General features: G+C 46.6%; 1 long non-coding RNA gene across 1 annotated transcript; it reads left to right on the top strand.

Annotated features, from left to right (window-relative positions):
* The first annotated feature begins 2887 nt into the window (after positions 1 to 2887).
* LOC143443062 (uncharacterized) lies at positions 2888 to 9610 on the top strand. The gene is made up of 4 exons (XR_013111773.1): positions 2888 to 3202; positions 6126 to 6275; positions 7520 to 7614; positions 9405 to 9610. It is a non-coding gene; the product is annotated as an uncharacterized LOC143443062 (long non-coding RNA).
* Positions 9611 to 15604: the final 5994 nt, after the last annotated feature.

The raw sequence follows: 15604 nt of genomic DNA, 5'->3' as shown, positions 1-15604 counted from the left end.
CTGCCACATCCTTTCTGTCCTCTCCCTCTTCCTCCTTCCCTTTTGCCCCATCATCTTCACCCTCTCTTTCTCCCTCTTCATCCTTACCTCAGTTCTGACCCAGAGAAAGGCCCTTCCTGGCCGGCAGAAGCCTGCTCAGATCTGCTCTACCTGAGTCGACTGACTGTAGATGGGGCCACACCACCTAACCTACATTAGTGTTCAGTGGTCAGTCTTACACATGGCCAGGTTGGACCTCAAAACGTCACAGGAGGAAAAGCACTTGGAGGAGGTGTGTGAGCCACCTATATTATTTGAATACACACTCTACACAAATGGAAGTCAGCCTCCTCCATTTTTATTGCTGTGAGTACGGACTGGGGCAGGCATGAAGTCTCAGTGCAGGTTCCAGATATGTGACTTTTACTCTGTCACCATCCTGTGACTGTGTGTGGGACAGGAGTCAGAGATGGCACTATTCGAGTGCTAGGAATCTAACCTGAACCTAGATCTTCTAGAAGGGCAGCCAGTGCTTTTAACCACTGCAGCTCTTTCCAGCCTGGACTGTGCACTCTTTAACAAGTCCACAAGTCTAGACAGAGCCTAGCACCCCATGCCAGGCACTCAGCAAACATTTAAAAAATTAGAAGATTAAAAAAAAGATTATACACACACATACACACACACACACACACACACACACACACACACTGTTGCTGTCTTCAGACACACCAGAAGAGGGCATTAGACCCCATTACAGATGGTTGTGAGCCACCATGTCGTTGCTGGGAATTGAACGCAGGACCTCTGGAAGAGCAGTCAGTGCTCTTAACCACTAAGCCATCTCTCCAGTCTCAGAAGATCTTTAAAGTAGGGGCACAGAACTAGGGATTGGATCTGAGGCCTGAGGCCTGCTAGGTGTTTGCTGTACTCCTAAGCTATACCTCAGCCCTCAAAATCACCGATAACCTTTATGATGGACGGAATGTTCTATGTCCTATTCCTGAACAAAGCTTCAACTTCTCACTGTTGGTATGGAACAGGTCTCAAGGAAATCAGGCTGGTATTCAACTCAACTATGAAGTCAAGGATAACCTTGAATTCATAATCCTCCTGCCTCTATCTCCCAAGTGTTGGGATAACAGGTGTGAGCCTTGGCTTTTTTTTAAAACCTTGAGATAGAGCTACTTTGGCCCAGAAGTCATATGTAGTCCAAATGGTCTTGAATTCAGAGTGATCCTCCTGTCTCAGCCTCTCAGAAAAAAAAGGAGAAGTGATAATCAAAAGAAAAGACCCTGTGTGACAGTATATTCTAGAATTCTATAAGTACTTTGAACTCTACTTGCCAGCCCCAGGGAAGTCTAAGTTGGTCCCTTACAAGAAAACAGAAGCCGTGGAAAGCTGAGACAGCCTTGGTGTAGGGCCCACACACTAGTGCTTGATCCCAGCAACTAGAGATTCCACCTGGTATCTGATAATCAATGCTCATGCCCAGTAGAGAACTCACCTATTTTTTTTTGTTTGTTTGTTTTGTTTGTTTTTGTTTTTCAAGACAAGGTTTCTCTGTGTAGCCCTGGCTGTCCTGAAACTCACTCTGTAGACCAGGCTGGCCTCGAACCCAGAAATCTACCTGCCTTTGCCTCCCAAGCTCTGGGATTGAGAACTCACCTATTAATGGCTCATTCCCTCTGTTCTAGAAGTGAGCAGCACAGAGGGATGTTTGTGGTAATAACCAATGAAGGGGCGGGGCTTAGTTGGTAGAGTGCTTGCCCACATGCCGGAAGCACTGGGTTTGATTTTTCAACACTGCTTCAACCAGGGTTGTGGTGGGGTCTTGTAATCCCAGCACTGGGGAGGGACAGTTGGAGGATCAGAAGTTTAAGGTCATTCTCAGCTACATAATGAGTTCAAGGCCAGCCTGGGCTGCATGCTACTTGAGAACCTTTTTTTTTTCTTAATTAGTATTATTTTGTAAGCAGCTAGGATCGTCCTGAGCTCTCAGACCTTGAGCCCTTTCTTGGTCAGCTCTCCAAGGCAGACCACAGCTGAGAGCTAATGAGTCCTACAGTGGCCTCCATATGCTGTTTGCTCAGCTGGGTGTGAGCTCTGCTGTCTCAGGACTTTAGTGCACTCTGCAAATGTCACCTGGGCTCCCCACCAGTCTGTATCTGCCACCAAAAGACGGGAACAAAGACACAAAGGAGCATTCTCTTGCTTGTTTGAGACACCCTCACTTAGTTTTCAGTCTCTGTTGAATACGGAGGAAAGTAGAGGCCAGTTAATAAGCAAGGAAGTAGCTGGTGATAGACTACCTGCCTGCTGGGCATGTGTGCAACCCAGGCCGGCTCCATCCCTAGAACCAAATGCTAGGAGGTCATTGGTAAAGTGTTGCCACCAAAGAGCAGTTAGGACAGGCCCTGCCTCCTTCCATGCCTGGGAACCCACAGGACTCTGCACAAAAGCTTCAGCTGCCAGGAACTAGGATTGAATCCCTGATCATTCTCTCGGAACTGGGGTGACTGTGTTTAACCTCTCAGAACCTCACCTTTCTCCTTTGACAGGCATAGCCCAGGCTGGCAAAGCAGCTCAGGGACAGGACATTTGCCTAGCCTCTGCATAGCTTGGGCTTGCAGGAATAACAGGAAACGAGAATGGCAAATGTTCACAGTGCTTGGCTCGTGTCTGTATTTCTTGGCCATTGTTCCTAATAGTGACTTATTTCACATGGTGCCTCTGTAAATAAAGACGCTTCAGAGTCGAGTGAGCAGAAAGTGAGCAGAATGAGGCTTCGTGTTCTTTGTTCCTCTTCTTCCTGGAAAAGGCTTCCAAGAACTTCTAGTCATGGGAAGTGAGCAAACAAGGGAGATACTAATCTATAAAAAAACACATGCCCCCTTTCTCCAGCAGCTGGGCACAAGTCCACTCACTGGTAACTCTACCCCCTGATCAATGTACAGCCAGAGCTTCCTGGTCTGACCTGTAAACAAAGCCCCTTACTGGAAGCCAGGCTTCTAGGCCTCTGGGATTTCGTCAGCTGCTCACTCTCCCAGGAGAACCAGTGATACCTGGCAAGCTTGCAGCCAAATCCAGAAGGCAAGGTGCACACTTCAAGGTCTGCCAGCCGCTTCTTTTTGAGTTTCTAAATCAAGTGTCTCGAACGTTTGAAGACACCTGTACCGTTGCCAAGCCAATCGAGGCTGGAAAAGAAAACAGGAGACTAAAGGTCAGTAGTCTCACTGTGCAAAGCAAGGAGGCAGAAGAGGAGAGTGGGGATAACACCTCTGAGAGTCTGGGGAGCATTGGGGCCTTGCCCAACCCCAAAGGCCACTACACTCACAGAGGGAGGTGGGAAGGTGAGGGACTGGAGGCCAGAGGGAGAGGTGGGGAAGACTCTCTTACTGTTACCTCTCTTTATTTATCTGTTCATTTATCTAATCTATTTTTTGAGATAAGATCCCATAGTCCAGGCTAACCTCAAACTGTGTAGTGGCAGCTGTCATCCAACTTCTGACCCAACTGACTCCATCTTCCGTGTGTTCACTGTAAGCATAGGCCCTACCCTTGGCTACCTACCCACTTTAACCAGTTTCTGAGAAACAGGAAAGCGGGGCCAAGGTGCCCATACCTTCCTTGTAAGCTAGAACTGTAGCACGGAGGCAGGAGGATTATGACTCCAGGTAAGCCTACGCTGCTCAGTGACTACAAGTCCATCTTGGGCTGCAGGGCAAGACCCTACTCCTGCCTCTCTCTATATTCTGACCTGTGTATCTATGGTTGGAATCTTGAGTAGTTTGGGAGCCATATTAGGAAAAGGTTCACACACAAAAATTAAAATATATAGAGAAGGAATCTTCTTGTGCCCTCTTGGGGGCAGCGGCAGGTGTTAAGGTCTGCACCTGTCACTCTGTCAGTTTCAAGTCACTTTTAGCACCGGATGAACATTACTTCCTTCTCGAGAATTGTCTTGGGTGCCAGGTGGCACTGAGCTTCCTTAGCAAGGAGAAGCAGAGCAGGGGGAAACACCATGCCAAGCCCTATGCAAACCCCTACCCATCCTTCAAAGCCCGTTCCAGCATGCCCTTCTTTATGAAGCCTTCCTTGAGGGCCTGGGGATCAGACCTTGTTCCTAGGCTTTGCTAGGGGCCTTTTACAATTGGGTTGCAAGGGCACTGGACATAGTGTTTGCACAGTTGTAGAAGTTGTGATCCCAGTTACTCTGGAGGCTGAGGCAGGAGGATCACAAGTTCAAAGGGTGCTGGGACCACAGAGTGAGTCCAAATCCAGTCTAGGCAGCTTAGCTGAGATACTTTTCTAAAAAAGTGTATACTGGTGGTCTGTAGTGTGTGTGTGTGTGTGTGTGTGTGTGTGTGTGTGTGTGTTGGTATTGTGTGGTGTGTGTGTTGGTGTTGTATGCGTGTGTTGATAGTGTGGGGCCGTGTGTGTTGGTACGTGGTATGTGTGTATGTGTGTTGGTAGTATGGGCTGGAGCTGTGTGTGTGTGTGTGTGTGTGTGTGTGTGTGTGTGTGTGTAGGGGTGAGGAACAGGTGTGTATCTCAGTGATAGAGTATTTGCCTAGCATGCACGAGGCCTTGGGATAAATCCTCAGTACAGGAAAAAAGAGCCAGGTGCGGTTGCAGCTGTTTCCTTATTGCTGGAAGGAAAAGAGATCGCAGCCCACCCTCACTGGGAGATCGCAGCCCACCCTCACTGGGAGATCGCAGCCCACCCTCACTGAGGGATCGCAGCCCACCCTCACTGGGAGATCGCAGCCCACCCTCACTGAGGGATCGCAGCCCACCCTCGCTGCTGAGTGAATGACCACTGCACAGGCAGCAGGGCTCTGAATGAGACAAGGGACTTCTGGGAATTCTCACTGCCGTCTTCACTAGGTGCCTGGCCTATTTCTGTCCAGAGCAGCCCTTGGCTCAAGGCGTAGGGCTCTGAGTTGGGTTGTTCCAAACCTCTGCCCGTGTGACCCGGTGCTGAGGAAGCTAAGGCCACCTGTGAGCGGGCGGCCCTGCAGAGGTTGTTCCAGTTGTGGTCGCCCTTCTCATTTACTTGTTCACAAGCATCTGTAACTCCAGTTTCAGGCTATCTGACGTTTTCTGACCTCGGGCTCCTGCATACCGTTGGTGCACATGCACACACCCAGGCACACACTCATATATATAATAAATAATGTTAAAAAAAAAAAGAGGCAAGGTCAGGAGTTGGGGCATCTCATTTGCTGGTGCTGTTACAGTGCATGTAGACCAGGGCGGGGTACTCCTCTGGTGGTAGAGCAAGCTTGTACTTTCAGGACACAGGACATGGAGGCAGGAGGATCAGAAACTCAAGGTTATCCTCAGTACACAGTACCTTCAAGGCCAGCCAGGGTTGCATGAGACGATCTCAGAAGGTAGGGGGAAGAAGATAGCTTAGTCAACGAAATGTTTGCCATACAAGCACCCATGAAAAAAGCTGGGCATGCTGGCACATTGTAATTATAATCCCAGGACTGGGGAGGCAGAGACAGGCAGAACCTCTCTGGCTAGCCAGTCTGGTTTAACTGTCAAGCTCTAGGTCCCAGTGAGAGACCTTATCTCAAAAAGCGGGGGTAGGGGTGTCCTGGAAAGATGGCTCAGTGGTTAAGGGCACTAGTTGCTCTTTCAAAGGACCCTGTTTGATTCCCAGCACCTACCCGGCAGCTCACAACGGTCTATATTTCTGAAACTGTGGATACTGTATGTGTACATGGTTACATGGTACACAGATATTCACGTAGGCAAAACATCAATAGACATAAAAATAAATGCATGAATAACATTTTTTTTTTTAAAAGACTTGGCTATGGAATGTTCCCTCAGTCTTCTGGGAAGTGCTGTGTGTTAGCTACTATCTAGGGGATGAACTATCTGGAGGAGCAGAGGCATGGCTGAGGAGCAGAGCGGTCTGTCTTGGAAGTACCAGGCCCCGATTCCATCTTTGGCCTCTGGCCAAGGACTAGAAAGAGGAAACCAGATATTGAACGAGGGAGGAAAGGCTGGGCCTGCTGGAGATTGGAGGAGAGGGGGATGCCTGTTGATAATAACAGTGATTAGCATTAGTCCATGCTTTCCCTGACACATGCTGGGCTAAGGCATTCTCTTATGCAATCTCATTTTAGAGACAAGGAAACAGAGGCTTGGAGAGATTAAGCAACCGGTCCAAGCTTACTCAACCAGTGTGTGTGGAGGCCTGACAACCCGCCCTGTGTTTCTATTTCACAAGCCAACGCCCGGGCCACCACCGGGGCAACTGTTCCTGGGAATAGAGGGTGAGTGGTTTCTCTCCCAGTACCCTCTGAAGTAAATGCGATTCTTTCTCCTGAAGCTTTTCTCTATCTCTATTCACCAAACCAGAACTTGTTGTTGTTGTTTTCAAAGTTTAGAGTGTCCCTAGGACATTCTTAGGAAGTCTAGACTCTAGTGAGACCCTGACATCACCCAAACCTACAGCGTCTTTGTCTTTGAAGGTGAACTTGATGACTCAAGTTTAGCTTTTTACATAAATATTGCTTTTTTTGGGACCAGTCTCAAAACACCCTCCTGGGTGCATACACTACTTAGTAGCAAGGCCATCAGAACCAACACTGAGACTGGAGACTGCTGATGGCTCCTGCCTGTGTGTGGAGATGATGGCATGACAGGCTGGCTAGCAGAGGGAGAGACTGGGTCGACAGACAAAGCAGAGCCCTGGAACAGAGAGAGGACATTGAGGACAACTGCCTCAATCTACCTCAAGTCTAGCTCAGTGAGTGTCTCGTTGACTTACTAGTTTATGGCCAAGTGGATCAAAATAATGTAAGCTGATAACAGGGAAGTGGAGGTTGAACAAGAAGGAATGCTAAACACAAGAGTCTAACACTCTGAGACCATGTCTCAAAACTTAAACAACTGCCAGGGGTGGCAGGGTATGCATACCTTCAATTCTAGCCCTTGGGAGGTAAAAGCAAGAGGATCTCTGTGAGCTTGAGGCCAGTCTGTCTGCATAGTAAGTTTTAGGACAGCCAGAGCTATCCAGTGAGACCTTGTCTCAAGTAAAATAAGATAAAACAAAATAAAATAACAATATATAAAAAGTTATTATTCTGCCAGGCAGTGGTTGGTACATGCCTTTAATCCCAGCACTCAGGAGGTAGAGCCAGGTGGATCTGAGTTCGAGGCCAGCCTAGTCAACAGAGTGGGTTCCAGGACAGCCAGGGCTGCACAAGAGATCCTGTCACAAAACAAATAAACAAACAAAAACCAAAAGTACTATTTCCTCTTTATAATGTGTTTGATTGAGTCTACTCCCAACTCCCTCCCTACCAATTCCTCCCTGTCCCACTGTGATGGTTTGAATGAGAATTGGCCCCCAAAGGTTCCTATATTTGAATACTTCCCCAGTTGGTGGAAGTGTTTAGAAAGGATAAGAAGGTGTAGACCTCTGGAGGAAGGGTGCCCTTGGGGGCAGGCTTTGAAGTTTTAAAAACCTGGTGAGATTCCAAGTCTCTCTCTTTGCCTCATGGTTGTGGATCAGGATGTGAGCCCCCAGCTACCGATCCAGAGTCATGCCTGTGGGCCTGCCGCCATGTTCCCAGCCACGATGGTCATGGATGCTAACCCTTTGAAACTGTAAGCAAGCCCCTTGTGAGTTCTTTCTATATAAGGGTTGCCTTGGTCAGGTTTCCTTTTGCCATAGCGATAGGAAAGTAACTGAGACACTCATCACCACGATCCCCTCCAATTTCACGTGCTCTTTCTTTTTTCTTTAATAGCTCTGTAAGTGTCTGGGTATAGGGCCATCTACTGGAGTATGGGTAGCCACTCAAGGGCTGCAGCCCAGAGAAAATGGTCTCTCCCTTGCCCAGTAGCTCCTCAGCTGGGGTGGGACCTCACGTCTGTCTTGATTCTGTGCTCAGTCACGATCACTGTGAGTTCTTATGTGCAGCTGCCTTGTTCTATCCCTGGAGTCACTCGCAGCCTCTGGCCCTTACAGCCCCTTCCTCCAAGATGATCCCCGAGCCTTGGGGGACAGGGTGTGTAGATATAGACATCCCGTTTAGGGCTGAGTACTCTGGACTCTCTTATCCTCTGCACATGAACCAGTTGTGGGTCATTGTGTTAATCCACGTGTATTACAAAAAGAGCGTCTCTGTGGAGGGTTGAGCTATGTGCGAATCCATGGGTGTAAGGATTAGTCTTTGGGAGTCAATTTAGTACTACGTCCACTTAGTAGAATAATGGAGGTAGGTTCTCCCTGGGGCCTATGACCTCTCTAGCCACAGACTCTTTGTCCCAATATCAGCATCAGGCATGGCTTCCTTTTTGTGGAGTAGATCTTACATTCAATCAGAAAGTGGTTGGGGACTCTCATAACGTCTCATCAGTGGGCATAGCTTGCCAGGCTGGTCGTTATTGCAGTTTGTAGGGTTTCCAACTGCATACGATTGGTGCTATCTTTTCCAGTAGCATGCATAGTCCCTTTCAGTGCTGTGAAAACTAGCCAGGAGGGATGAAATTTCAAGATCTGTACCAACCTGATTTCTTCAGAGACTCATTTCTCTGGAACTCTCTATAGGCCTTGATCTCAGAGATTTATCTACCTCTGCCTCCCAAGTGCTGGGATTAAAGGTGCTTCCAAGTGCTGCCATGCCTGGAATTGCATTTTTTTTATGTGTTGTATGTGTGTGTGTGTATTGTCTCTGTGTGTATATGTGTTTGTATGTGTATATGTGTCTCTGTGTATATGTGTATGTATGTATATATATATGTATGTATATGTGTGTTTATGTATATGTGTGTATGTCTGTGTGTGTATGTGTGTTTGTCTCTCTGTGTATATGTGTTTGTATGTGTGTATGTGTCTCTGTGTATATATGTGTGTATATGTGTGTTTGTGTATATGTGTGCATATGTCTGTGTGTGTATGTGTGTCTATGTAGTATATGTGTGTGTATGTATGTATATATATGTGTGTATATATATGTGTGCATTGTATGTGTGTTTGTGTGTATATTTGTATATATGTATGTGTGTTTGTGTATGTGTCTGTGAGTGCATGTGTATGTGTGTCTATGTATGTGTGTTTGTGTGTCTACGTATGTTTGTATGTTTGTGTGTATGTGTCTGTCTGTGTATGCACACACCATGTAGAATTCAGAGGATAGATAACTAGCTGAGGTTGGGTCTGTCTTCCCCTATCTGTGTGGGTCTTGGTTATGGAACTGAAATCATAAGGCTTGGCAGAGTTCCTGCTCACAGAGTCCCCTCCCTGCTCACTCGTCTGCTGTTGGCCAACTTCTCCTCATTCCTGCTCTCACAGCTAGAACATGTGTGTCAGGGGTTGGGGGGGGGAGGTTGGTCAAATAAAAGAATTAAAAAATAAATAACATTTATTCATTCCATCTGTATGTTTTCTATAGGTATGTATGTGCTTTGCCCCCTCAAAGATCAGAAGATGACATTGGATCCCTTGATTCTGAAGTTACAGGTGGGATGGCTGTGAGCCACCATTGGGTGTGGGAATCTAACTTGTGTTCTCTTTAAGTGCTCTCAACCACTGTGCTGCCTCTCTAGACCTTCTTGGTAAAATTTAAATAACATCAAAATAAAAGATTTCAGAAATTTCTTTTTTCTTTCTTTCTTTTTTTTTTTTTTTTTTTTTTTTTGTTTTTGTTTTTGTTTTTTGTTTTTTGAGACAGGGTTTCTCTGTGTATCTCTGGCTGTCCTGAAACTCACTCTGTAGACCAGGCTGGCCTCGAACTCAGAAATCCACCTGCCTCTGCCTCCCAAGTGCTGGGATTAAAGGCGTGTGCCACAACTGCCCAGCGATTTCAGAAATGTCAACGCCAGTGGAGTGCTTTTATTTCTTCTCAGCGAAGAAAGGGTTCACGATGGTTAAACTTCTTTCAAGCAAGGTAAAACTGGTTACCCTTGATGCTTTTGTACATCAGAGTCCAGAAGACTTAGGGACAGTGGATAGCTAAAATAAAATCTGAAGTCGGGTGGCAGTGGTGTACTCTGGAAGAGGCAAGGGGATCTATCTCTGAGTCTGCGGCTAGCCTGGTCTACAGATCGAGTTCCAGGAAAGCCAGGGCTATACAGAGAAACCCTGTCTTAAACAACAACAACAACAACAAAACAAAAAACACATCAAAACAAACAAACAAACTGGAATTATTCTCTGCCACGGGTGGCAGTGAGTGGACACCTTTGTCCAGCCAATGAATCTTGTCCTCTGATTGTACCCTTCCATGCCTTGTGTAATTGACTGGGCAAACTGACTGCAGCACTGCAAACCCAACCTCCCAATGGAGGGTTGAACTTCCTGGAACCTTTAAAAAAAAATACCAGTGAACTTCAGGAAGTAACACACGCAACTCTTTTTCCAGAAAGAGGTCAATGGTCACAGAATCAAAGGAAATACCACTATGACCCCAGGACTTCCTGCCCCACATACTCGGCATCATCTCAAAGTTCAAAGGGCTCAGGAACTGACATCCGGCTGACAGACTAGGAGTGTGGCTCAGTGGTAGAGTGCTTGCCTACCTCGTGAGGAGCCCTGGCTTCTATCTCCAACCCTGCAAAGAAAAAACTTAATCAAACGAAACGAAAATAAAGCAGGCTTTAAACGGGGAAAAAAAAAAAAAAGAGTATGAGAAGAAATAGCTTTCCCTGGGGTCTGGTTCTCTATCTAGAATGGGAGAGCTGATGACCACAGGTCCTCCCCTGACCTCCACAGGAGTGCAAAGGTATAGCCGTGTGCACACCCGTGTGCACATTCATACTCACACACACAAAAGAAATGACTGTACGTGTTTAAAAGTTCCAAGTTTTCTTTGAGATTATAAAATGTCATCCCAAGCATTCAACTTCCTCTCAACATTCCTCTGGTTTTGGACAGGTTCTTATTTTGAAGCCCAGGCTGGCCTTGAACTTAATCCTTCTGCCTCAGCTTCCTAAGTACTGGGCTCGGTGGTATGCACTACTAAATCCAGTCTTTTTCATCTTAATTGGTGTGCTTGGGTTAGTCCTCAGTGTGTTGGGTTTTTTGTTTACTTGTTTTGTCTATTTATTTGTTTGCTTGTTGCTGGAATTGTGGCATCACCACAAGCAAAGTGCACATGAAAATGGTGGTACCAAGCATGCTGAATTCTATGCCTCTTCTTCAGAAAAATTTCCACACCTGGTTAACTGATTGTCAGGCAGACACGCTTCTACATACCTCGTGAGGCACAAAACACAGGATAGCCTCCCCCACATCACCACAAAGAATTGTCTAGTTCCAAGTGTCAATAGTTCTGAGGTAGAAAAACCTGACTTAAACAGAAAGAGGAAATGGGATTTGTGAGCACAGTAAAAGGGAAGAAGGGGCTGGAAAGACGGCTCAGGCTTCCAAAATGTTCGCCACAGAAGTACGAGGACAGACCCCTGTTCATATCTCCAGCACTCATATGACAAAGAGAGGCACACTGACACATACCTTCATATACCAGAGGAGGAGACAGGACGATGCCTTGGTTTGCTGGTGAGCCAGTCTGGCCAGTGACTCAGTGAGACCCTGGGCCCAAAAGTAGGGTAGAGAGTGATAGATGAGACCAGAAGCCAGTTTCTGGCCTTCCAACATATTTGGATCAACACTTGAGTGCACACTCAGGTGAAACCATACACACACACACACCACACGGGAACAGTCTTGGAATGAGACAGGGATAAATGAGAGATGTCATCAATGGACAAAACTGATTATCTGTTCTTTTTCTTCCCACCCACAAATGTGACTCCTGCTGAGTGGCTCAGCTCATTTCCTGGTATCAGAAAACAGGCCACTGTCTCAGGATCACCTGCTTTCAGATGCCCTGCTCAGATGGAGTTGCTCCCAGGGCTGGCAACCCATCCATGAGAGCAACAAAGACTCAGTATTCAGAGAGGCCATCACAAGTCAGTGGGAAAAGCAAGGACCGTGTTTTGTGACATGTCACAGGAACCCGGCTGCCCCGGTATTTACGGTTCTTACATAACTGTGCATGTGAGCATGCTCAGTCCTGGGTAGACGGCCACTCTATGAAGCCACGAGGTATCGGGTTCTCACATCTTTAGCATGCGTGAGCTCTCTTTCCTCATACTTGCAAAATGGCTGCTGAGACCCACTCGAATTTTGGAACTAGGTCAACATTCTAGGCAGGATGGAAGGAAAGGAAGTAAAGTCAATAGGCAAGAGGTGAAAGGCTTCCAGGGAAGGCCTCACCTCTGAATAAACTTCCTGGAATCCTCAACGCCTCTGAACTTCCACTGATACATTGGTTCAAACTGTACTGTTTTCTTGCCTGAGTCAGAAAGCAGCCACTTGAACTTTTCTTCCCTGTGTAATAGAGGAAAACAGATATCTGGGTGTGGTTTGTGTCTAATCCGGAGTCCGGAAGGGAACCCCCAATGTGCGGAGCTCTCCTTCATACTTAGCATGTGTATGGCCCCAGGTTGGTGTCTGAGCACCAAGAGACAGCGACCATGATGATGAGGACAACAATGACTGCGACAACAAAATCATCAGTACTGTAATAAACAGAAACTGTCTTCTAAGAAGAAGCTATAATTCACTCGCTTTCATTATTTTTTTTTCTACTGAGCCATCTCACTAGTTCTCTTTTGTTTTCTTTAAATGTAGTATATAGCCCAGGATGGCTTTGAAATCATACTGCAGACAAGGATGGCCTTGAACTCCTAATCTTCCTGCCTCCACCTCCTGATTGCTAGGGCTGTTGGCCTCTGCCACCACACCCAGATTATTCACATTTATTTGTTATTTTATTTCATGGTGTATGAGTGTTTTGCCCTCATGTATGTCTGTGCACCACTGGCATGACTGGTACCTGTGGAGGACAGAAGATGGCTTCAGATCCCCCAGAAGTGGAGTTATAGACAGTTGTGAGCTGCCTTGTGGGTGCTGGGAATCGAACCCAGGTCTTCTAGAAGATCATCTAGTGCTCTTAAGCACTGACTCAGAACCTTCAGCCATTAAATAAATAAATAAATATTTATTTATTTTAAATATTTATATATTTGGATGTGTTTACTAGTTTATTTCATGTCTTCTAATTATTAATTTCTTTTAAATGTTTAAAAATTTTGTGTGTGTGCACAGGCGTGTGCATTTGGTACTGGATAGGACCCAAGGCTTTGCAGTAAGTACGATCCCTCCTGACATGTCTTCCCTTTTGACTCTATTTTGTGGAACAGTTTTTATTGTTCTCTGCCTTCTAGTGCCTCTGTCTCTCGTTTCTGTTAACTTTCTTCCTCACAGTGTCTGGTTCTGCTTTTCTAGCATAGTGCTCCCAAATGTTTCAGTTCTCACTGACACTAAAATAATGTAACGATGTTATATCTCCCGACAAGGCTCCTTTGCTTGTAATCCTGGCCCAACTCCTCCTCTCGGCCTGGGTGTGCACTTTCTTACGGAATCGCTGCATTATGAATACTTGTCTGTCTCTTGTCTGTCATGCAGGACTTGGATATCTGCTCACCTCTAACTTGTGGCTGGCCACCTGACTTGCCTGCAGTCACACAGCCTGTTAGGTCGGTTTAGCCAGGATCTCCTTCACCTTTGAAGCTTCCTCTTAGTAATTTTCCATCCACTGGCTTCTCTCCTGCTCCTGCACTGAAAAGCCCGGCTTGGTCATGCTGTGTCTGGAGTTGAACCCAGTCTGTCTCCCAGCTTTAGGAGCCATTGTTTGACCCTCCATCTACAGGGAGTAAAATCTAACAGGATGTCTTTAACAAACAGCACAAGAGGTGTTTTCTTCAACACCCCTATAGATTTCTAATTTGATAACTAAAATGTTTTGTCATAAACGTAAATATTTCCAAGGATGTTGTTTCATTTTTTTTAATTAAAAATAAATCGGCAGTGCTGGGGTCCAAGCCATAGCTTGAACATGCTGAGTGCATACTTTTACTACAGAGTTATAGTCTCAGGTCCAACACAGTAGGTCTTTTCCTCCTCATCTTAATCTCTGCCCTCCGCCTCATTTTCATTCTCCCTTTCTTTGTTTTGTTTTGAGTCATGGTCGTATGTAGCCCAGGCTAGCTTCAAACTGACTTTGAGGCTGAGGATGACCTTGAACTCTTGATCGCCCCGCTTCCGTGTCCTGAGTGCTAGGGTTCACAGGCACGTCACAGCAGGGGCGGTTTATGCGGGACTAAGAAGTGAGCCCATTGAGGCAGCCCTCTACCAGCTGAACCCCTAGTTCCTCTTCTCTGCCCCATTTGTGTAGCTGAAAGTCGAACTCAGGGCCTCAAAGGTAGCACACAAGTATTCTGTAAGTTTTAACCCCAGGTTCATCATATAACAACGCTGCGTGTGATTTCACTTAATTGTAAACTTTCCTTAATCTTTCAACTCCGTGGTGAAGCATCCTTTGAGGAATCCCGCTGAGAAAGCCACGCGGGGTCATATATGTAGTGATCGTAAAAACTCTCTGGAGCAGTCACACACAGGTCTTTCCTAATAGACTTCCTGACTTCCTCCAGCTCACCCTGAAATTCCTCCCCGCAGCATCACCAAGGTTTCCCTGAGGGCTGGACCCGACGCTGGAGGGAGATAGAGGCTCCCCAGGCTGGTAGAGGCTGTGTCGAGCTGTGTCTGCCTGCTACCGATGGCAAAAATGTACTAAGAAAATGAAACAAAACGTGAGAGCCCGTAACCCCAGTAAACCAAAGCGACTCCATCCATTTCTAGAGGCCACGAAATCCTACCCAGGCTGGTCTTGACTCACAGAGATCCGCCTGCCTCCGTCTTTCATGTGCTGGGTGGGACTAAAACCTTGCACCACCACCGCTCAGCATCCATTCCAATTTAAATGACTAAAATTTGTAATAAAAAATTTAAAACAAATAAAACTCCTTTTATGACTCTTTTAAACCTGCTCAACCAATGAGGGTAGGGAGCATAGACGGTAAGTAAGCCCTCATCGCCACAGATGACGTGATGATGAACCGAGGCTCAGTGGGTCGAGGGCTTGCCCAGTCTGGTTGCAGTGGTACCTGGAATCCAAGCACTTGGGGTGGGAGTGGGGGCGGGGCAGAGACAGATGGAGCTCCGTAGCCCATTGGCCAGCCAGCCTGGAGGAAAAGATGAGCTGCAGGTTCAGAGAGGGACCCTGACTCAAAAAACAAAACAAAACAAAACAAAACAAACAAACAAAAACAAAACAAAACAAAACAAAAAAAGGTGGAACGTGACGGAAAAAGACACCTGACATCAGCCTCTGGCCTCTGTACACACGCTAATGCGCATGTGCACCCCCCCCCCCCAGCCCTACACTAATGCGTATGTGCACAACCCCCATGAATGAATGGCTGCTCACACTGTCACCTGAACACTCTCTGAGGCTGAAGATTGAACTCTCGCTTGATGATAATAGATAGACTGCAGACATGTACAAACATGAATATTTATTTAGCAAGTAAGGTCATTAAGGTTAAGAAGAGCTTGTTCTTCCCTCGCTCCTTTCTCTCTTCCTCTCTCCCTCACTTGTCTTTCTCTCTCCCTCTTCTCTCCCTCTTTCTTTCCCTCCTCTCCTTCCTTGCCTCTCTCTTTTCCTCTCTCCCTCCTCCCTCTCACTTG

This window comes from Arvicanthis niloticus, chromosome 7, assembly GCF_011762505.2.
Source record: "Arvicanthis niloticus isolate mArvNil1 chromosome 7, mArvNil1.pat.X, whole genome shotgun sequence".
Lineage (NCBI taxonomy): Eukaryota > Metazoa > Chordata > Mammalia > Rodentia > Muridae > Arvicanthis > Arvicanthis niloticus.
The sequence above is the reverse complement of the archived record's forward strand: the minus strand, read 5'-3'. Positions and strand labels throughout refer to the sequence as shown.